This window comes from Eptatretus burgeri, chromosome 15, assembly GCF_056783735.1.
Source record: "Eptatretus burgeri isolate ZD-2024b chromosome 15, Ebu_testis_v1, whole genome shotgun sequence".
NCBI classification, from domain to species: Eukaryota; Metazoa; Chordata; class Myxini; order Myxiniformes; family Myxinidae; genus Eptatretus; species Eptatretus burgeri.
In genome coordinates this window covers 33967842-33991819 of record NC_140975.1, presented here as the reverse complement: position 1 = coordinate 33991819, position 23978 = coordinate 33967842, and the positions used below count along the sequence as shown (strand labels likewise).

The following is a 23978-nucleotide window of genomic DNA, read 5'->3' as shown; positions in this document are numbered from 1 at the left end:
ATAGTCACACGGCTGGATGTCCGCACGCAGAGTCCAAGCTCTTTTTGGAAGATGGAAAAATAAACACTTCTCTGGAGTTTTCAGGTGACTAATTAAATTCGATGTCGTCTAAGAGCCAGTAAATATTTTCAAGCGACGTTTCAGGCAAACGGCGCTTCTTTTTGTGGCCGAAATCTCGAGATTTAAAAATCCCAATGAGATCACTTCTGGAACATTCGTCATCATCACGAATGACCTAAAATGTGCAGTTGGCCTATATATATATATATATATATATATATATATATATATATATATATATATATATATATATATATATATATATATATATATATATATATATGAAACGTATAACCTCAATTATTGTGTTTTTAATTTTAAGATACATTTTTTTATGTTTTCCTTTTTAGAAAACGACAAGTCATGATATAATTTTGTAATTACTGACGAGGTTGAAATAATCCAAGTGAACCGACTTATTTCCATCATCACTAAATATTTTTATACACAAGGTTTTACTCGAGGAGGACTTGTTCTATTTTGCAGTCGTTATTAGACATGACTTTTCTTTTTGTTATAGGCTAATTTGAGTGAGGTAAAAAGGTCGTGCGTCTTGTTAATTAATGTTCGGCTTCCATCGGCGGTTGAAAATAAGGAACGACAAGTCGCGGTACATTCAAAATACACCGCCCTCATACCAGATAAATAAATAAATCCTCCAACACGACACTGTTTGGAACTCAGACGATGCCACCACGCAGCACGTGGAGAAGTAATTGGGACGGAGCGGTGTACTTCTGAGGTGGGAATATGTACAAATAATACTTAGTTTATCTGTACAAATGTACTTCTGAGGTGGGAATATGTACAAATAATACTTAGTTTATCTGTACAAATGTACTTCTGAGGTGGGAATATGTACAAATAATACTTACTTTATCTGTACAAATGTACTTCTGAGGTGGGAATATGTACAAATAATACTTACTTTATCTGTACAAATGTACTTCTGAGGTGGGAATATGTACAAATAATACTTAGTTTATCTGTACAAAGTACTTCTGAGGTGGAAATATGTACAAATAATACTTAATTTATCTATACAAATGTACTTCTGAGGTGGGAATATGTACAAATAATACTTAGTTTATCTGTACAAATGTACTTCTGAGGTGGGAATATGTACAAATAATACTTACTTTATCTGTGCAAATGTACTTCTGAGGTGGGAATATGTACAAATAATACTTACTTTATCTGTACAAATGTACTTCTGAGGTGGGAATATGTACAAATAATACTTAGTTTATCTGTACAAATGTACTTCTGAGGTGGGAACATGTACAAATAATACTTAGTTTATCTGTACAAATGTACTTCTGAGGTGGGAATATGTACAAATAATACTTACTTTATCTGTACAAATGTACTTCTGAGGTGGGAATATGTACAAATAATACTTACTTTATCTGTACAAATGTACTTCTGAGGTGGGAATATGTACAAATAATACTTAGTTTATCTGTACAAAGTACTTCTGAGGTGGAAATATGTACAAATAATACTTAATTTATCTATACAAATGTACTTCTGAGGTGGGAATATGTACAAATAATACTTAGTTTATCTGTACAAATGTACTTCTGAGGTGGGAATATGTACAAATAATACTTACTTTATCTGTGCAAATGTACTTCTGAGGTGGGAATATGTACAAATAATACTTACTTTATCTGTACAAATGTACTTCTGAGGTGGGAATATGTACAAATAATACTTAGTTTATCTGTACAAATGTACTTCTGAGGTGGGAATATGTACAAATAATACTTAGTTTATCTGTACACATGTACTTCTGAGGTGGGAATATGTACAAATAATACTTAGTTTATCTGTACAAATGTACTTCTGAGGTGGGAATATGTACAAATAATACTTAGTTTATCTGTACAAATGTACTTCTGAGGTGGGAATATGTACAAATAATACTTAGTTTATCTGTACAAATGTAATTCTGAGGTGAATATGTACAAATAATACTTAGTTTATCTGTACAAATGTACTTCTGAGGTGGGAATATGTACAAATAATACTTCGTTTATCTGTACAAATGTACTTCTGAGGTGGGAATATGTACAAATAATACTTACTTTATCTGTACAAATGTACTTCTGAGGTGGGAATATGTACAAATAATACTTACTTTATCTGTACAAATGTACTTCTGAGGTGGGAATATGTACAAATAATACTTACTTTATCTGTACAAATGTACTTCTGAGGTGGGAATATGTACAAATAATACTTACTTTATCTGTACAAATGTACTTCTGAGGTGGGAATATGTACAAATAATACTTAGTTTATCTGTACAAATGTACTTCTGAGGTGGGAATATGTACAAATAATACTTAGTTTATCTGTACAAATGTACTTCTGAGGTGAATATGTACAAATAATACTTAGTTTATCTGTACAAATGTACTTCTGAGGTGGGAATATGTACAAATAATACTTAGTTTATCTGTACAAATGTACTTCTGAGGTGGGAATATGTACAAATGATACTTACTCGCCATACAGCAGGTGGAGACGGATTTTGAGTGAGCGGTGTGCAATAATTAATTGATCGATTCAGTGATTTCATCCGAATCTGAAACTCTTTGAAAATTAAGTAATTCATCGAAAATTGAATAATTCATCCATTCATTGATTCATCAATAAATCAAAAATACCCTTTTATAGCCAAATCACTTGGTCACTGTCATGTCCAAATATCAGCTTCTGAGCTCAAAAGATGCCCTGAGATATTGCCCAGATGAGAAATAAAATAAATCAGGAAATTATAAATCGATAATAAATAATTAATTGATTAATCAAGAAATAAAAAAATACCGTTTGTGCCAAAGCACATCTACCCTTTTTTTGTCACCAAATTTTAGCTTCCGAGCTCAAAGGAGAGCTGAGATATCGCCCAGACAAACAAACACACAGAGTGAAAACCAAGTACAGTACTCCCTTCCTTCAGCGCCCGACGATGACGTCATGCATCGCCTGGAGGTGGCATTGGGAAAGAGCGGTGTAGAATATGGGACCCGGCAGCCGTGAGCGTTGCGCGTGCACACGTACGCCGCACACGTCATTGACCGAACTGCGCCCGCCCACAATTGAAAACGATAGACCATTTATTTTAAAGCTCGTTTCATTAAATGTTTATTGGACGATTATTTTCCTGACATTGTCAACAAGTCACAAGTCAATTTAGTCAAGTCTCAATTCACAAAATGTGGCGATTCGAGTCCGAGTCACCGACTCGAGTCGCCAACTCTATCATAAAGAGAAGGCGAGTTATCGCCGGCATCCTGAACAAATTACAAACTCCCATCACCTTCGGACAAATGTCAGGGTTGGCCAACCGGTTAGTGAAAGTACAAAAAAGTTCCCCAGCTGACCCAACACGAAGTTAGGAACAACTGTGTCCGTTAAATAATTATTAGTACTATAATTAACCTCCGCCATCGAAGATGGATGGAGGTTACTGTTTTCACCCCTTTCTGTTTGTTTGTTTGTCTTTGTTTGTTTGTTTGTTTGTTTGTGAACAGTATTACGGAAAAACTCCTCGACGGATTTCGACGAAACTTGGTGGGGGGATTAAGTATGGTCCAAGGATCATGCCATTAGATTTTTGACTTGGTCCAAAGTCCAATATGGCCACTATGGCGGCCATTTTGAAAAAATATTTGAATTTTTGTTTTTGCATTTCTACATGTTTTAAGTGATTTCCAAACCCCCCCCCCCCCCAAAAAAAAATTGTTAGAGAAAAAAAAAAACTTTTTGTCTCAGTTTTTTTTTTCTCTAACAATTTTTTTTTAGAGAATGAATTGAGTATGCGGAGTACGAATTGAGTAGTGAGTACGAATGAATTGAGTATGCAGAGTACGAATTGAGTAGTGAGTACGAATGAATTGAGTATGTGGAGTACGAATTGAGTAGTGTGTACGAATGAATCGAGTATGTAAAAGTTAAAAGTAAAAGGGAAAGTTGCAAACTATAACTCTGTGAGCACTTTTGACATCAAATTGAATGAATAGGATATCAGGTTCACTTGAGTGACCTCGCAGTATTGGCGGCGGAAGTTTTGCACTTTACTGAGTGCTCCCCCTCTCGTTGTTGATGTTTTAATATCGGTGTATAATTTGTTGCAATAATATCATCAGCATATCATATCATAACCTATTTTTAAAAGTTAGCTTCCAAGCCGAGATAATTATCTGAAAAAATACCATTTAAGCTGTTTGTTTTTAAAGGCTAATAAAGGCACGTCCTTGTTAAACAAGTTTATTTTCCCTGTAAATTTGAATGTAATCTTGCTTGAATCAGCATGTGTAAATTCCTTGCTCGTAAGGTATTAATTCAGTTTTTCCATGTACACACAGCACCTTCCGCAATGTTGTGCACAAAACACATCGATTCCAAGCAACAAACGCTGATTTTGGAATCATCTGTTGGGGGTATGTATGTATGTATGTGCATTCACATATTTTCAAAGGAGTCTTTATCTGTTGGGCTGTTTAACGTTTGTGGGGGGTGGGGATTGGTCGATTTTATCTGAAAACAGAAAAAATGTATGGAGTAGTATGGTCCGTGTATGAGTAGTTAGCCAATCTCGGTGTAATCAAGTCAGGAATCATAGCTTTTAGGGATCGTCTTGTTTAAATGTGCACCATACGAAGGATGGTGCATTGTCATAATTATTAAATAGGGAGTAAGGTTGAGGAACTCGTATGTACAACCTCTTGTAATGTCCTCAGGTGAGGATCCAAGGTGTGGCCTTTGCAAAGAGAGAGGGAAGGGCATGGTTTTGGAGTTATGGAGGAGTCACACCTACTGACGTATATATATATATATATATATATATATATATATATATATATATATATATATATATATATATATATATATATATATATATATATATATATATATATATATATATATATATATATATATATATATATATATATACATACACTAGATGGTCAAAGGTGTGTGGACACCCCTTCTAATTAGTAGATTCAGCTATTTCAGCTATACCCATTGCTGACAGATGTATAAAATCAAGCAGACATCCATGCAATCTCCATCGACAAACACTGGCAGGAGAATGGGTGGTACTGAAGAGCTCAGTGACTTTCAACGTGGCACCATCATCGGATGCCACCTTTTCAACAAGTCAGTTCGTCAAATTTTTGCCCTGCTAAAGCTGCCTCGGTCAACTGTAAGTGCTGTTATTGTGAAGTGGAAACGTCTTGGAGAAACAACAGCTCAGCCGTGAAATGGTAAGCCACACAAACTCACATAATGGGATGGGACCATCGAGTGCTGAAGCGCGTCGTGCAGAAAAATTATCTGTCGGCGGTTGCAACACTGACTACCGAGTTCCAAACTCTCTGGAAGCAACGTCAGCACACACACTGTTCGTGGAAAGCTTCATGAAATGGGTTTCCATGGATGAGCAGCCGCGCACAAGCATAAGATCACAATGAGCAATGCCAAGCATCAGCAAGAGTGGTGTAAAGCTCACTGCCATTGGATTCTGGAGCAGTGGAAACGTATTATCTGGACTGATGAATCGGGCTTCACTATTTGACAGCCTGATGGACAAATCTTGGTTTGGCGGATGACAGGAGAACGTGACCTGCCTCAATACACAATGCCAACTGCAAAGTTTGGTGAAGGAGAAATAATGGTCTGGGGCTATTTTTTTCCAGCATTTTTGGGCATGGTTCTGGATAGGCTCCTTAGTTCCAGTGAAGGGAAATCTTAACAATACAGCATACAATGACATTCTAGACGATTCTGTGCTTCCAACTTTGTGCCAACATTTCGAGAAAGGCCCTTTCCTTTTTCAGCATGACAATGCCCCTGTGCACAAACCGAAGTCCATACAGAAATGCTTTGCCGAGATCGGTGCGGAAGAGCTTGACAGGCCTGTACAGTGCATTGACCTCAACCCCATCAAACACCTTTGGGATGAACTGGAACACCGACTGCGAGCCAGACCTAATCACCCAACATCAGTGCCCGACCTCACTGATGCTCTTGTGGCTGAATGGAAGCAAATCCCCACATCAATGTTCCAACATCTAGTGGAAAGCCTTCCCAGAAGAGTAGAGGTTGTTACAGCAGCAAAGGGGGGATCCAACTCCATATTAATGGCCATGATTTTGGAAAGAGGTGTTGGACGAGCAGGTGTCTACATACTTTTGGGTGTGTCATGCATGCGTGCATAGACTCTAAGGCGGTAAAAGGTTAATTAGCTAGTTATCTCCTTCTGTTATGTAATGTCTGGTGTTGGCTTAATGGTTAGTGTGGTGGGCTTTGGATCCTAGGATCCAGAGTTCAAATCCCACTCGGCTGTTGAATTAATACCAGGTAGGGTTGACTCTGCCTGTCATCCTTCCGAGACCGGCAAAATGAGTGCCAGCATGCTGGTATACTGTGTCGGAGTGGCAAATCGTCCAGGATTGCGTCCAATACCCAAGGAGATGCTTCGGCAGCACCAACGCTCTGCACAGAGTATGGTCCCAATGGATGGATGGATGGAATCCTAATTGCATGTTTAGAATTAGATGTATTGTAAGCCCAAATTTAGGTCTCCTGATATCATGTTCAGCAGGGTCATGTCCCTCCTTCATGCCTTTTTATTTTTCAGCGTTAAATGCACTTTATTTCTTATTTATTTAGTTGATTAATAACATTTTTCATTTCTCATCATCAATCTCACAACCAAACGCCCTTGAGATAAGTACCCATGGTACTTTTTTCGGCTGAACATCCTCCTCCTATGCCAAAGTTCCATTGTGTGTGTACATTAAACACAAACTAAATCTGAAGATTTGCCCCTTATCTTCGGAACACATTGAGCAGTTCCTGACAGTAATCCTAATATTATCAGTTATGCCTTCTTCGTTGTCCTACAAGTTAACTGTTCGATGTTTTGTTGGCATCAATATCAAACAGTTTGGTACCACTCAAAAGGGATATCTTTCTTTGATGCTATTGATAGAACTTCATATTGTGAGTGCAAAGTACTCACATTGCATTCCATGTCTCCTTTGATCACCAACATCTTTGAAAGATGCTTTAACGACCATTTTTAAGGGTTATTTCTGAATGTTGTTTATTGTTTAGCTCTCGTTTCCTGGACTGCATCACTGATTCCTTTCGTTCTTGGTCACTGAATTGCATGGTGAGTGATGTCTCTAATTTCAAAGGGTCAAGTTTGGTAAAGTAGGTGAGTGTCAGAAAATATATCGCTTCCAAGTTGATCTTTTTCTGCGGCATAAAGTGTCTGATGCTATCTGGATGTTTTTTGGCTAATCTGACGGGGAGAATGTAGTTGATAGCCCACTTTGTTGTTTGTGGAACATCAATTACTCGTGCTCGGAGAGTCTCACAGGATGATGCAGAGTTGGTGCACTTTCGTTTGAGAGGTCGGATTGGTTCTTCGCAGGCAGGGTGTTACACCCCAAAGTGCACCATCTAATGTATGGACGTTAAGCTGGGTATCCTGTATGCAGTATGCAAGCATTATTTTGTGTACATGAGAGATCCCACAGTGTCCTGAATTGTCGCCGACATGCTGAACAAATGTCAAATTCAATTGAATGTTTCATGAAAGACTTGGGCCAAGCGTACAGACACGAACCCCCTACGTCACCTGAATGGGGGACATGACCTAAGGAGGAGAAAGAGTTACTGTTGCCAGGAGAATATTTAATGGGTTTGGTAAAGTGAAAATTGTTTGGAAAAACAAGAATTTCAACTCTTCTCTGCTGTTGTGAGGCAGGTGTTTGTGATGTGCACTATAAATAGGAATTTTATCACTCCTTTACGGAGTGGCTGCGGTTTGTTGTGCAAGTATGCAAGTGGTATATGGAGGTTATGGAATAATGTGATCATATTTTTTTCCTTTGTACTCAGTAAACATGCAATCTCAAACCAATGTTTTTCTTTGCCACCTTGCATGCTTCATGCACTACCCTGGGGTTGTGCTTCAAGGGAAGGTGAGAATGTGGATCAATTTAGTGTCTGAGAGACCAAGTACTTTTTTCTTTGGCATTGATCTGGGGCTCATGTCGGAGCTTGTATATAAAACACATGCTGGACATACACACACACACACACACACACACACACACACACACACACACACACACACACACACACACACACACACACACACACACAAGGATATCCACGCAAGGAATCTTGGCACAGGAGGAGGCTATTGTGCCCATCATGCTGAAACTGCAACAACCCCAGAATCCATCACCCATTCACACACAAGCTACAAGTCTTGCCAATATCCTCATACTCCTCTATCTCCAAAGCATCTAAGTACCTATCTAATTCCAATATTAACCTATCCACCCCCTCCCCTATCACTGCCACTACATTTTCAGGGAGACCATTCCATACATTAGGCTTGGTGTTGGCTTTACGGTTAAGGTGGCTGGCTTCAGATCTTAGGGTCCTGAGTTCAATCCCCAGTTGTTCCGTTGAAAATAACACCAGGTGGGTTGACTCAGCCTGTCATCCTTCCGAGGTCAGCAAAATGAGTACCAGCTTCTTGGGGTAATAAGCCATTCAAGTATCCTGTGTTGGAGTGGTGACCCATCCAGGACTGTACTCCTCAGCCAATTAAACTGCCTCGGAAGCCCTATGCGCTTCACAGCGTGAAAGGAATGGTTATTATTTATTATTTAATGCATTAACCGATTCTGACTGAAAGACCCCTGCCTTAAAACTGTCGTAATTCTCATCTCATGTACCCTCAAGCTATCACCCTGGTCCTAACACTGTCCACTCTGGACAAGATCGGTGCGGTGCAGTTTTTCAGCACCCTCCACACCCTTCATTATCTTAAACATTTCAATAAAGCCCTCTCCTAATCACCTCCTTTCGAATGTAAAAAGTACCGTCTCACAAGGAAACTAGAACGGGCACTCATAGAGTGCATACCTTCGCCGCCACTACTTTTTTGTTCTTGGTATGAGTGTGGGGAACTGGTTTGATGCTGGTTTCATGCAAATCGAATAAGAATTGACTGAGTGATGCCGAAAACCGCATATTTTTCAAGGGCGTGACCCCCCCCCGACATTTTACCCCAACCGGTGACGTGTGTTCTGACGTCATTGTGTCACAAGATTGGGCATTAAATTCTGAACATTTTGGTGCTGGGTTCATGTAAAGCGGACAAGAATTGACCGCGTTATGACAAAAACCGCATATTTTTCAAGGTCGTGACCCCCCGACATTTGACCCCTAACCGGTAACAAGAGTATGGGCGTCATTGTGTCATATTGCATATCACAAGATGAGGCGTTGAATTCTGAACATTTTGGTGTTAGTTGCATGCAAATTGAATAAAAATTGACCGTGTTATCGTAAAAAGACGATTTTGACCTTTTTGTGACCTTCACCTTGACCTTTGACCCGAACGATCCCAAAATCTAATCGAATGCTTCCTGGCTAATAACCAATCATCCCACCAAATTTCATGCAATTTGGTTTAATACTTTTTGAGTTATACGAATCACAAGATTACAAATAAATAAATAAAAAATACACGCCGACCAAAACATAACCTTTCGCAGAATGCGAAGGTAATTAGATGCAGGTGGAAGCCAATCAGCCCATTACGCCTGCGTCACATCAACACCACACTAATTTATCAACACAATATCAAATAAGAAAATGCAGAAAAAAATGTTTTTTGTATTTTTTGTTTGTTTGTTTTGGTAGTCCCCCCCCCTTCTTTTCAGGGATGGGGGCATGGGCTTTGGGTAAAACACACAACACCCCTTGATAAGACCCCCACCAACACTCCATACACATGCACACAATCACCCATCAATGCTCAAGCTACCTAAAAGTCCTGCCAACATCCCTATACCCCTCTATCTCCATAACTTGCAGGTACCGATCTAATTCTAGTTTAAACTTATCTCCCGTTTCAGCTGCCACTACCTTTCCAGGGAGACAATTCCATGCATTAACTACTCTCTGAGTAAAAGTCCCCTGCTTTGCTACCATCTAAACTCTCCCTTCTTTACTCTCACACTATGGCCCCTGGTTCTATCACTGTCTCATCTGCTGAATAATTATTCTGCACTTATTTTTTCTTTACCTTTCATTATCTAAAACATCTCCATCATATCTCCTCGCAACCGCCTCCTTTCTCATGTATTGTCGCGGTGCTGGGCGGTTAAGCTATTCGCCCATGCCCAATCGTGGTGAACTGGTGGTTAACACTGGACAGCCCGGATAGCCGAGCGGTTTTCCTTATGAGGTGGACACGTTGATCCTCAGAGATTATAACGCGTGCGGGAAGGGGCAGGACGCAGCACTGGCGGAGTAATGGATCAGATGGAAGCACAGTGGGGTTTATACTCAAACCCCACGACAAATACACAGACGTGGCAACTTAAAATAAACGTGGGGATTTAATGACAGTCAAAATATTTGCAAGGGTAATTCAAAAAAGTAGCAATAATAACGTGAAGTAAATTAAACCGAAGTTGAGGCGCCTCTACACACAGACTTGAATACGGACAAGGGGAAGCAAAAGAAAAACAAATCCTCCCTTTATTCTGGCACTTAGCTTGGTCCAGAGATGGTCTTTATGAAACTTGGAAGCAAGGCACTTCGTCCTGCACATGTAGACATGCCCAAAATGGTGCTGAGCTGCTCTCTCGCAGCGGGAAACTTGTGTCAGGCAATTTGTGGTGATATTCAACACCAGGGCAAAGAGACCGCCGTGCAGCTTCCTCGTCGATCACACTTGCTGATACGCTCTCTGCAGAATGGCGCCGTCTCTTCGGTGATATACACGAGGCTTCGAGGTCGGTCTCTCACAACCCAACCAAGAGCTAATGGCCAGCGTCTTGCTCCACCACACGAGCCAATTCGCCTCAGCACAAATACGAGAATCGTGCCGTCTTCTTCATACATCAAAGGAAAGCCATTTCATCGTGCCGAGAGGAGAGCAAAGCGAGATCCTCCATCCCAGCCATGTTCCTCTCTCGACCGCATGTGTCCCTCACACCGAACTCGTGCGTTCGCTCCCAATCTCTCTTCGACGTCACACCGAACAACCATCCACCTCTGGGGTGTGGCTTGCTCGCCCCATACTCGGGAAGGCGGGGCCTCTTGCCTGCTCCGCTTGCCTGCCTCCCTTGTGGTTATGGTTGTTGTTGGCATAAAAACGCAACTCCTTCATGGTTGGCTTGTCGATGCAAAAACATAGGAATAGGTCACAGGGGGCAATCACATGCTAGGGAGAAATTATCCTGAATCCCTAAGTAGCACTGCAACACCCCCCCCCCCTCCGGTGTGGTAACACGTAACACTTAAGTTCACAGTCTCCCTACTTAATTTACATTGAGATGTCTCCTACACTTCCATGGACCAAATAACTCCATTCAATCCTAACTTTGCAATGAAATTCCTCCATCTACCCCCACAACCAGAGCAGTATAAAGCCCTGTCTCCTTCAGTTGCACCTCATAGATGTGTCTGGCTTGGCCCGGAATCAATCTAGTAGCCCTACAATGAACCCTCCCTGTGGCATCTATGTCCTTCCTGAGTTGTGGTGACCACAACTGCACACAATATTCTAGATGTGGCCCTCACTAAATTCCTGTACAATGTTAACACCACCTCTTTAGATTTATAAATGATCCCCTTCCGAATACAACCAAAAACCCAATTTGCTTTACCTGTAGCTGCCTGGTACTGTGCTGCCTGCTTACCTTCCATATATGTTACCACCCCCAGATCCTTCTCCTGTGTGACACGCTCCAAAATTACCCCTTGCATCCTGTGATCTCTATTTTCATTGTTCTATCCCATCTCCAACACCTTACATTTGCTCAGATTAAATTCCATCTGCCAATCTTTTGCCCAATCCATGCAAGTGTCAATACTTTCCTGAATCTGATCACCACCTCCTCTGCTATCCACCTCACCTCCAACTTTGTGTCATCTGCAAATTTTGAAAGCCTCTTCTTCACCCCATTATCCAAATTGTTGATGTACCGTCATGGCCAAAAATATTGGCACCCATGCACTTTATTTTTTTTTTCAAATAATGCACCATTTCTTCCAGAAAATTGTTGAAATTAAAAAATATTTTGGTGTCCACATATGTATTTGTTTAGTTTGCAGTGGAGCAAAACAAGAAAAGCTGAAACAATTACTAAATCTGAGCTTGTTCCACACACAAATCCTAAAATGGCCCAGCCAATATGATTGGCACCTTTCAGAAGTTGTAAGAAATAATTAGATTTCAAGCAAGTGATTCTCCTTTACTTTGGAATTGAACTCACCTGTGGTGAGTTGCAGGTGCCTGCAATCTAAAAATCCCTTATTCAACCAGTTTGAATAGAGAAAAGGAGTCATTCTCCTGTTTTGTGTCACTGTGTGTTCTGTGATGAGCGTGGAGAAAAGAAAGAAAACCAGAGCATTGCCTAAGGAGGTCAGACACAAGAATGCAGCCAAGCATGGACAATCTCATGGCAACAAGTCTATCTCTAGAGACCTTGATGTTCCTATGTCCACCTTACGTAATGTTATCAGGAAGTTTAAGGCCCATGGTACTGAAGCCAATCTCCCTGGTTGTGGCCGCAAGAGAAAATTTGATCGAAGATTGCAACGAAAGATTGTTCGAATGGTGGAGAAAGCACCTCGATCAACTGCCAAACAGATTCAAGCTGACCTTCAGACACAAGGTATGACAGTTTCAACTTGCACCATCCGTCGCCAACTCAATGAAATGGGGTTCTATGGTTGGAGACCCAGTAGTACCCCACTGCTGAGAGAGAGAGAGAGAGAGACATAAGAAAGCCCAACTGAAGTGTGCCAAAACACACCTGAACAAGCATAAATCCTTCTGGGAGAATGTCCAGTGGACAGATGAGACCAAATTAGAGCTTTTTGGGAAAGCACATCATCTCTGTTTCCAGAAAACAAAATGAAGTCTTCAAAGAAAAGAACACCTTCCCTACAATCAAATATGGAGGAGGTTCAGTGATGTTTTGGGGTTGATGTGCTGCCTCTGGCACTGGGTGCCTTGAATGTGTGCACGGCATCATGAAATCAGGAGATTACCAAGGCATTTTGGAGCACAATGTTCAACCCAATGTCAAAGCTGGGTCTGCATCGAAGGTCATGGGTCTTGCTGTGGGACAATGACCCCAATCACACTTCAAAAAACACCTAGGAATGGTTCAAGACAAAATGCTGGACTGTTCTGAAGAAGCCAGCAATTAGTCCAGATCTAAATCTCATTGAACACCTGTGAGGAAGATTTGAAAACAGTAGTTGGATGAAGGCACCCTTCAAATCTGGGAGAAATGGAGCAGTTTGCACAAGAGGAGTGTTTGGCCAAACTGCCAGTAGAGAAGTGTAGGAAGCTCATTCATGGCTATAGGAAGTGCTTGACTGCAGTTATTTTGTCCAAAGGCCGTGCTACCAAATATTAAGTCTCGGGTGTCAATATTTTGGTCAATGCCATTTCTTTTTATTTTCTGATTGAAAAGGATATATTAAGTTCTGAATCAAAAACAAAGGTTCTGTAATATTAACTGTGAAATAAAGAATTGTCGATACCAAATAGTTTTGTCAATTTCAACTTATTTTTTGAGAAAATAATGAGTTATTTGAAAAAAAGTGCAAGGGTGCCAATATTTTTGGCCATGACTGTAAATAATGAATAGTAATTGTCCGAGTACTGATCTCTGAAGTACCCCACCGACTTGCATCCTCCCTGCAATACATCCTCCCACTCACAGCCACTCTTTGCTTCCTATCACTCAGCCAGTTTCCAATCCAATTATCTCCCTGACCGGCCACTCCACAAGCCCTCACTTTGGCTGTGTGTTACCATATCAACTGCCTTCTTAAAGTCTAAATATACTATGTCCATTGCCAATCCCTCATCCACTCAATCAGACACTGCTTCATAGAACTCTAAAAGATTTGTTAAACAGGAACCACCTTTAATTAGTTTGTATTTATTTTAAAGGGTTGCTCATCTGGTCCATAATTAATGTCACCAACACCTTCCCTACAACTGAAATCAAGCTAGCAGGTCTATAGTTTCCCCAATTCTTCTCTGGATCCTTTCTTAAATCGTGGTGTTACATTTGCTACTCTTCAATCCTCCGGTACTTGTCCTGGCTCCAGTGAGCTGTTGAAAATATCTATTAATATCTCACTTGCCTGCTCAGCCACCTCCCTCAATACTCTCGGGTGCATATTTTTCTGGCCCCGGAGCCTTATCTACTCTTAGATTACTGAGCTGTTCCTTTACTTCCTCTACTCCAACCTGGATCTTCAGTAAAAGCCCTTCTTTCACCTCCTTGATAGATACTCTCAGCTGTTGGCAATTCTCCTGACTGTTCTTGTGTAAAAGTTGAAGCAAAATACCTGTTTAATAAGCCTGCTTCACCTGTTCCTCACAGCTTCGTGCAGCTAGCCCAGGAATCAATCGAGTAGCCCGATGCTGTACACTCTCTATGTGAGGATTATTTCAGTGATTTTCATGTCCTATCCTAAGTATAAATAAAATAAGGCAATTCTCTGTACGTCTGATAATTATAAAATCATTAACGGCTGAGCCAATCTCCAACAAATTTTGCATACATGCTTACATGCTCGGGATACACTTAAGGCAAGTCCATCCATCCATCCATCCATCCATCCATCCAACCATTGGGACCATACTTTGTGCAGAGTGTTGGTGCTGCCTAAGCAGTCTCCTGGGCTATTGGACACAATCCTGGACAGGTCGCCACTATGACAAAGTATAATACCAGCATGCTGGCACTCATTTTGCCGACCTCGGGAGGACAGGCAGAGTCAACCCCACCTGGTATTAATTCAACAGCCGAGCAGGATCTGAACTCAGGATCCTAGTATCCCAAGCCCACCACCCTAACCATTAAGCCAACACCAGGCATAAAGGCAAGTAAAATAAATGTATATGCATTTACAATTGAGTGTCTTAAACCTATTCTAATCCAAAAATAAGAAAGTTGCCCAATGCGGCATTCCATAGGAAACATGCCTCAGGGATAATCAGGAAATTGGCACAAAATAATCCCCCTCTCAACACCTCACCCACTCCCCCCGGCGAGAATGGGGAGACTGCTTGTGATTTGCCTGTACATGGCGAATAGTGCAAGTGGTTTAACCACTGACTCCTGCCAGAGGGAGTGGGTATTGACACCGTTTTTTTCATGAATGGAAATTAGAGAAGATACCATCTCGGCATTTGACCTTCAAGGTCAATTTCAAGGTAATTTTGATGAAATATTAACCAATATTGGGATTTTCTTGTAACTAGCTCATTTCGTTTTGTAAAATGAAAATAAAACTTAGTTATCCATCTAGATTCAAGATAGATATACAGTGCCTATACATTATAGAAAGTCTACACCTTTCAAAATTTTCATCTTTTGTTGCCTTATAGCTTGGAATTAAATTGCATTAAATCAGACTTTTCCCACTTTTATTTACACATCGTAACCCATAACTTCCAAGTTCAAAAAACAAATTCTATAAATTTCAGAAAATTTATTGAATATACAAAACTAGAATACCTTAGTTGGATAATTGTCCACCTCCCCTTATAATATGAATTGTAGATTAGCTCAGGTGTAACGAATCGCCTTCAAAATCACATACCTAATTAATTGGCCTCCACCTGTGTTAACTTGTAGTGATTCTGATTATTTCAAAATAAAATCAGCTGTTCTTGTAGGTTTCCTCTGCTGGGTAGTGCATTTCACAGCAAAGACTCAACCATGAACACCAAGGAGCTTTCAAAAGACCTCTGGGATGAAGTTGTGGAAAGGCACAGATCAGGGGCTGGATATAAAAATATTTCAAAGGCCTTGAATATCCCTTTGAGCACAGTCAAGACGATCATTAAGAAGTGGAAGGTGTATGGTATCACCAAGACCCTGCCAAGATCAGGCTGTCCCTCACTCCCTCCAAACTGGATGACCAAGTAAGGAGGAGACTGATCAGAGAGTCCACCAAGAGGCCAATGGCAACTTTCAAAGAGCTACAGGCCTTTATGGCAAAGACTGGTCACTGTGTGCATGTGACGACAATATTCCAAGCACTCCACAAGTATGGCCTGTACAGTAGGGCGGCAAGCAGGAAGCCATTACTCGAAAAAGCTCACCTTGAGTCCTATTTTAGGTATGCAAAAAACCCACAATAAAAGGTGAAAATTTTGAAAGGTGGTGTCGACTTTCTCTAGGCACTGTACGTACAGTATTTTATTTGACTCAAAATTATGAAATAGTGCACACATTTCAGCAGTTGACCTTGAAGGTCCATTTCAAGGTACATCGAGGAAAATATTCACAAAATTTGCTGCTTCTGCTTTGTCATTCGATTTTTTTAAATCTTTGTCATTCGATTCAATTTGTCATTCGATTTGTCATTTGATTCGATTCGAGTAAAGTGATGCACCTCATGCATTTTGTTTCTATTATTTTTGGATTTCAAGGTTCGATTGACACTCGTATGCATTTATTTCAGTTGCCTTTGATAGTACAGATCAGTGTCAAGGTCAACCTTATGACAATTTATTAAGTGTCTAATAAATCAATTTTGCATTGAATTTACATGGTGCCCATCCGTATTCATTATTTCAGAAGGTAACCTAATTAATAGGCAAATCATTTTTAGCTTGCCTGTTCGAAGAACAGAGAGCCATAGCGATACCCCCCGACGTGAGCGTGAGCGTGAAAATGTTAAATTTTTTGTATTACGGAAAAACTCCTCGACAGATTTCGACGAAACTTGGTGGGGGGGTTAGATATGGTCCAAGGATCATGCCATTCGATTTTGGACTTGGTCCCCCCCCCCAAAAAAATTGTTAGATAATTTTTTTTTTGCATTTCTACATGTTTTAAGTGATTTCCAACCCCCCCCCCAAAAGAAATTGTTCGAAAAAAAAAATTTTTGCAACTTTTTTTCAACAAAATTTCGAATTTTTTTGCATTTCTACATGTTTTAAGTGATTTCCAACCCCCCCCCCCAAAAGAAATTGTTCGAAAAAAAAAATTTTTGCAACTTTTTTTCAACAAAATTTCGAATTTTTTTGCATTTCTACATGTTTTAAGTGATTTCCAACCCCCCCAAAAATTGTTAGAGAAATTTTTTTTTTGCATTTCTACATGTTTTAAGCGATTTCCAACCCCCCCCCCAAAAAAATTGTTCGAGAAAAAAAAATGTTTTTGCAACTTTTTTTTCAACAAAATTTCGATTTCTTTTTTTGCATTTCTACATGTTTTAAGTGATTAGGATTTCGACGAAACTTGGTGGGGGGGTGAGGTATGGTCCAACGAGCATGCCATTAGATTTTGGACTTGGTCCCCCGCCCCAAAAAAAATTGTTCGAGAAAAAAAAAAATTGCATTTCTACATGTTTTAAGTGATTTCCAACCCCCCCTCCCTCCCCCAAAAAAATTTGTTAGAGAATTATAAAAAATATTAATTATTTGACATCTTTTAAAAACGATAAATGTATAAACAGGTGAGCATTGGGTGGCTTTGACACCAACTCTGTTTTTTTTAGGTTCGGATTTAAAGCTAAGGCATGGAGGTGAATCAAGTGCGTTCATGAAAATGCAAAAGTGAACTTGAACAGCACTTGGTAGAGCGCATACCTCCACCAGGCTAAAGAGTTTATGTTTTGGATCCCACTGATAGGTCAGATCTGTGTGCAAAAGTTAATCAAAATCTAATCGGCTTGTTCTTGTCACCTACACAAATCATCCTCCAAGTTTTGTCATGATCAGTCCACAACTTTTTGAAACATGCTGCTTTCTATCGTCTGTGGCCCAACATTATTTCAATAGTTGACATCTCTCAATTGTGAAGAATCATTTATAGAATTATAGTATCTGGATCCAAATCCAGATCTTCACCAAAATTTAATCAATTTGTCCTTGGTCACACACCCAACCTGTCTATCAAATTTCATCCAAATCCGTCAATAACTTTTTGAAATATCTTGCTCACAAATAAACAAACAGGGGTGAAAACATAACCTCTGCCCACCTTCAGTTTTCCCACTCATTGCATCATTTGCCAAGAGGACAGCAATGAATGTCTGCTCCCCTCTCCATCAGAGGATGGAATGACCATCAGAGGCTATTAAATGTTGCCAATGGAAGAATAGCTTAAATATTCTGACTCGGTTCATATTACTGCACATATAACTGGACTCTATATGCCTGCTGTTGGCTTAATGGTTAGGGTGGTGGGCTTGGGATCCAAGGGTCCCAAGTTGAAATCCTGCTCAATCGTTAAATTAATAGCAGGTCATCATGGTCAAAATAGCAGGTCAAATAATAGCAGAATGACTCAGCTGGTCATCCTTCCGAGGTCAGCAAAATGAGTACCAGCTTGCTGGGATGATTGAGCCATTCGAGTATCCTGCATTGGAGTGGTGAACCATGCAGGATTGTGCCCAATAGCTCAGGAGACTGTTTCGGCAGCACTGATGCTATGTACAGAGAATCGCCCAATGGATGGATGGAACTAGACTCTGAAAGTGATCTGTGGCAAGGAAATCTTATCAAATGGCACAAAATTTGCAACTGCAAATTCGCAGCTGAAGTAGGCTGAAACAGCTGAGCCAACACTCTCCACAAAAACATCAAATGGGGCCTGAAGGAGTTGCAGCAACAAGTCAGGAGCAGGTCAAGCGCCGTTCAATACCCTTGTATGGTCGCAACAGGTTTTTTTGCCAAACACAATGCAGTAAACAATTATGCAATGTAACATTTGGTTTATCTGAAAAGATAATTGAACTTACACTAAAGGATGTCACTATAAGAGTGAGGTTGGCAGATGCTGTTGATGTTATAGCTGCTGATGGGAAGTACTGATGTTATACCTTCAGTACTGGCTAGAATTCCAGAAAAAGATGGCAAAGGTCAGTGACCAGGCAAAATATGATTTTGAACAGTATGGAATTCTGGATGGACTGGGTTTGGAATCATATCAGGCCTAAAGTTAGGAAATGTGTACACCATGAGACATGTGTGGGAGAAATATGTTCATCTGTGTCATGAAGCTGATATCCATATACCTCAGAGTTGCATTTCCAGGCAAAGAACATTATATGATGCTGCTCAGAAATGCCATCAGGCAACTTTGTCCATCCTCCAAGTGGAAAAATGCCTCTATGTTTGTATCCCAGTGATAAATCTGACTAGCTATGGCATTACAAGAACATGAACAAGAGATTCCCATGTAGAAAATCCTGACACATCCTTTGAATCCTTAGAGAATGTGGAATTCCTTATGGAAAATCAGGACAAAAAATTACTGGAGAGGATACATATTATAATGGACTGTGAAGACACCCCTCAAAACAGATCTGCACACAGAAGAATAGACCAGGAACATATCAGAAGAATTATTCCAGAAAAGCCTGTACCTGTTCCTGGCTGTACTGCTTGTAAAGAAGACTTTGTAGTATTACATAATATGTGGTGTATATGGTATAAAAAAACAGGAAGTTGACACCAAAACATGTGGGTATTGGCCTCACCCTACAGCAGCCAACAAGATCAGAATGTCTTGTCAACCTCCTTTATTCTGCTGGACATTCAATTGACATGGATACTGTTCGTAGAATTGATACAACTATTGCCACTGGCATTCTTGACAAGTTTCAAGAAAAGATGTCTATATCCCTAATGGCACTGTCTCTGACACACCTGGTCACTTCATTTTTATCTTTGCCACCTAAGGTGGACAGAGGTTGTGTTTTCAGCCATCTGTTTGTCTGTCTGTGAGCAGGATATCTCAAAAAGTAATGGACAGATTCTGACGAAATTTGGTGGACAGGTTGGGTGTGTGACAAAGTCGAATTGATTTGATTTTGGTGAAGATCCGAATCCGGATTCGAGATTTTTTAAAAGTAATTCTTCACCGTTGAGTGATGGGGCTAAAGCGTTAAATAGCACAAAATTTCATAACGTTGAGAACGGATTATAACAAAACTTGGTTGATGAGTTTAGTCGGTGACAAGAATAAGCCAATTAGATTCTGGTTAAGGTCTGGATGCAGATCTGGCCGATCAGTGGGATACAAAATGTAAACAGTTCAACCTGATGGAGGTACGAGGTGTGTTCAAAAAGTATCCAACATTAATTTTTCGTGCGTAAACAAATGAAGCGAGGGAGGCGTGGTTTGGTGCACGTATGTAGACGATCCTAATCCGTATGCGTGAATATTTTCCCGCCTGCAGAAGCTGTCAGTCGCCGACAGACTGCCGATGAGTGAGGAAGTGTAAGTGAGCGCCGTCGGATTTTCGTTTTTGACAAAATGATGGAAAAACTTGAACAACGCTACTGCATCAAATTTTCTGTAAAGCTTGGCGATTCCCAAGTGGAAATGATCCGCAAGATTCAACAGGCCTTCGGGAACGAAACAATGGGCACCACACAGAAAAAAGAGTGGTACAACCGCTTCAAAGATGGTCGCACATCAGTGGAAAGTGAAGCACGTTCTGGTAGGCCCTCAACATCCCAAAATGAGATCGTCATTGACCAAGTGAGGACCCTGCTGATGCAGGATCGTCGAATCACGATCAGAGAACTTGCAGACGAGGCAGGCATCAGCATTGGATCCGTTCATTCCATTGTGACTGAGGATTTGGGCTTAAGGAGAATCTCAGCGAAGCTCGTGCCAAAACTGCTAACGATCGAGCAGAAGCAACTCCGTTTGGAGATCGCACAGGACATGCTGGAGACTGTGAACCGCGATCCCAACTTCTTCAACACAGTGATCACTGGTGATGAGACCACAGTGATCCATCATTTTGTCAAAAACGAAAATCCGACGGCGCTCACTTACACTTCCTCACTCAAGCCGCTGTCACACCTTGACGATTTAGCCAGCTTATGCCGATTTATGAAAAATTTGTCTAAAACGCTGGCACACGTCGAATACGTTATGGGTTCATGGTGGTCCAAATATTTAGGGTTAAAAAAGTTCCAGATTCTGCTAATGATACCCCCCAATTTTGTTCATTTGATCATACTGATAAATCATGTGAAGTTTCAGCTTCTTAAGACAATTTTAAAAGGTGGCTCATCAACAATGAAATTTTGCCATATTTCACATTATACGAGCATGTGCCTGGTATGGTTATTTAAAGCATTTTTGTGATGAAAATATAATTTCAACGAAATCAACTAAAAGTCCTGTCAGAGAAGTAAATTTGTATTGTCATGACACTCATTTTGAATATTTTGTCTATTTGCAGGAATCACAGAAGCCTTTTTCAAGTACTATGACGCACGATCTGGAGCAGCCGATGATTGGTTTGCCACCATGGTCAACAACCATTCTATACTGCATAAATATTCATGAAATACAATATACCGCTTGATTTCGTTTGAGAACTTGGGTTTCTGTTATACTGTGAAGAGGACAAATTACTCAATACTCATTGTCCACAATGGCTTCATGTAATTCAAACTCTGAATCCACTTCTGGGCCTGAGACTAGAAAGCAAACCTATATCAAACTGATAGGTTATGTAGATGAAAAGATCTGTGGAATGAAGCTACCTACTTCACGACAAGTGTTATCTTTGTTCTTCCACAAGCATAAAAGTGAAAACATGACAGTAAGGGAAAGTGCAAGGTTTGCTGTACGAGAGGTTTCGAAGATGTGGGATATGGCTCGTATTCCTACAACTATTGAACGAAATGCTATTGAAAGACTGGAGAACTTGCTTCATAGATGGAAAAAAAACTTCTGAAAAATGAAAAGAGACAAACCAAAACTCAACGCGCAAACGAAATAACATTCGAAGAAGAAATTGATAAATTGTTTGATATCGCTCATGCTAATGATATGACACTTATCCAGATTCCCGAGGACAAGGCCTTTTTGACTGATCAGAGAAATGAAAGGAATGGAAATATGAGTGGACTAGATATTAAGCTGGCCAAAAAATAAGAGAGAAAATTGAAGAGAAAGATAACAGGACAGACAAAAACTGATAAGGAGGAGAAGCGAAAGTTACAGGAAAGCTTCAACTCTGCGGTTTTTTGAAATCCTGAAAATGCCGTATGAATTTCTAATATTAAATGATCCTGAACAATGGGGGGTCTCTGAACAGTATCAAGCTGCTAAAAAATTTGTTGACAGTTTGAGAGTAGTCAATGATGTAGCAGAAAGGGGTGTGAAACTCGTACAAGATTTCAATGACACAATCACAAAGAATGAGGATCAGAAGCAGTATTTGCTGCAGGTGGTCTCTCAGCATCGATCACAGTTTCCCATACCAACTAAATCAGTCCTTAAGACTATCTGAATATGTTCAATTATGTAATCTTACTAATGACCAGTGACCAAATTAAGATTTTGCATGGTTGCCAGAATGGCCAGTTATATTTTAATAGTCTTCTTACTATATGTTAGATTTCATTTTATTATATCATAATAATATAACAGGTATTCATCCAATTAGCATAAATCACTGCCTTGTAGCACCCGTAAAACCTTTTGTAACATTGTCAACATTTGTAATGATGGCAATAACATATGAAAATCGCCTTGTGGTTACAGTTTCATGATAGGCCGATAATGTACTTCTGATTCTATGATGATATTTGTACTATTTTCATGGTTTTAGGCATTAAATTTGAACTTTGCAAATGCATTGAGCCACCTTTTAATATTGTTTTATTCCAAAGATATTTTAAAATAATGATATTCATGGTAAAATGAAAAACATTGGAGGGCACCACGATGATATTTTTGAATTTCATTTTTTTGCACCACCCTTGGGTACGTTTTGTATACGTGAAGAGCATGCTGAAAAACACTGCCATACGTCGTAGTACGCTGGCTTTAAACATTGTACTTTTTGGGTTGTCCTCAAATTTTTGCATGCTTGAAATTTTACAATGTATGCCGGCATATGACTCACACGTTCCGCTACGCTGGCCATAAGTTGTAGGCACGTTATGCGATCGTTGACTCACGTCGACACACGTTACTTGTAAGTTACTCATAAGTCGAAACACGTCGAGGTAATGTTTAGCGGACCCGAAACTTATTTCTAACCTATGAGTAACGTTTAGTAAGCACGCTACACGAACGTTGTTCACACTCCGCAACACATGACTTGTAAGTTACTCATACGTCGAAACACGTCAAAGTAATGTTTAGGGTACCCGTGACTTATTTATAACCTATGAGTAACGTGCTTGGGAATTATTTGTAAAGCATGTCCTATGCACAAATACATATGTCGACGTATTTGACGTTTTCAGGACGACCAGAGAACTTACTGAACGCGTTTCTAACTTACAGACACCGTATAATGGCGTATTGGCAGCGATTAGGGGAATTGTTATATCAAAAGGGGCTTCGCAGGAGGAACCTGTCTTTTTTTTAGACTTCCTGGTGAGTACATGTCCATGTCATTCCGAGAGATGGAGGATACGGCAAGGCTGAGACGACAATACCTACCTGTCCTCCAACATCAACATGACCTCATCGAGTTGACACTGCACCAGTTGCGTGCCAATAGAGCTAGGAGAAGAAGACGTGAATGGAGGAGAAGGAACTGGGTGAGACCATGGATCGGGAGGCGATGCCATTACGGCATATATGACCAGCTCATGGTGGAACTCCGTAACGAGGACCATGCATCCTTCATCAACTTCCTGCGAATGCCCCCAGCGATGTTCGACGACCTGCTAGCCAGAGTGGGTCCAAGGATAACCAAGCAGTACACCTTCTACAGGGATCCGCTTGAGCCTGGCATGAGGCTGGCACTGAGCCTGCTGCTGTTGGTGCCGTGACTGCAGTGCTGTGGAAGCGATTTAACTCGTTCAATGAAAACAATTTCAA

The 23978-nt window shown here is 40.3% G+C and overlaps 1 long non-coding RNA gene across 1 annotated transcript; it reads left to right on the top strand.

Moving 5' to 3' along the window:
• The first annotated feature begins 708 nt into the window (after positions 1-708).
• Positions 709-23978, top strand: LOC147011898 (uncharacterized). Its single transcript, XR_015051768.1, has 3 exons — positions 709-802; positions 4437-4511; positions 21373-23978. It is a non-coding gene; the product is annotated as an uncharacterized LOC147011898 (long non-coding RNA).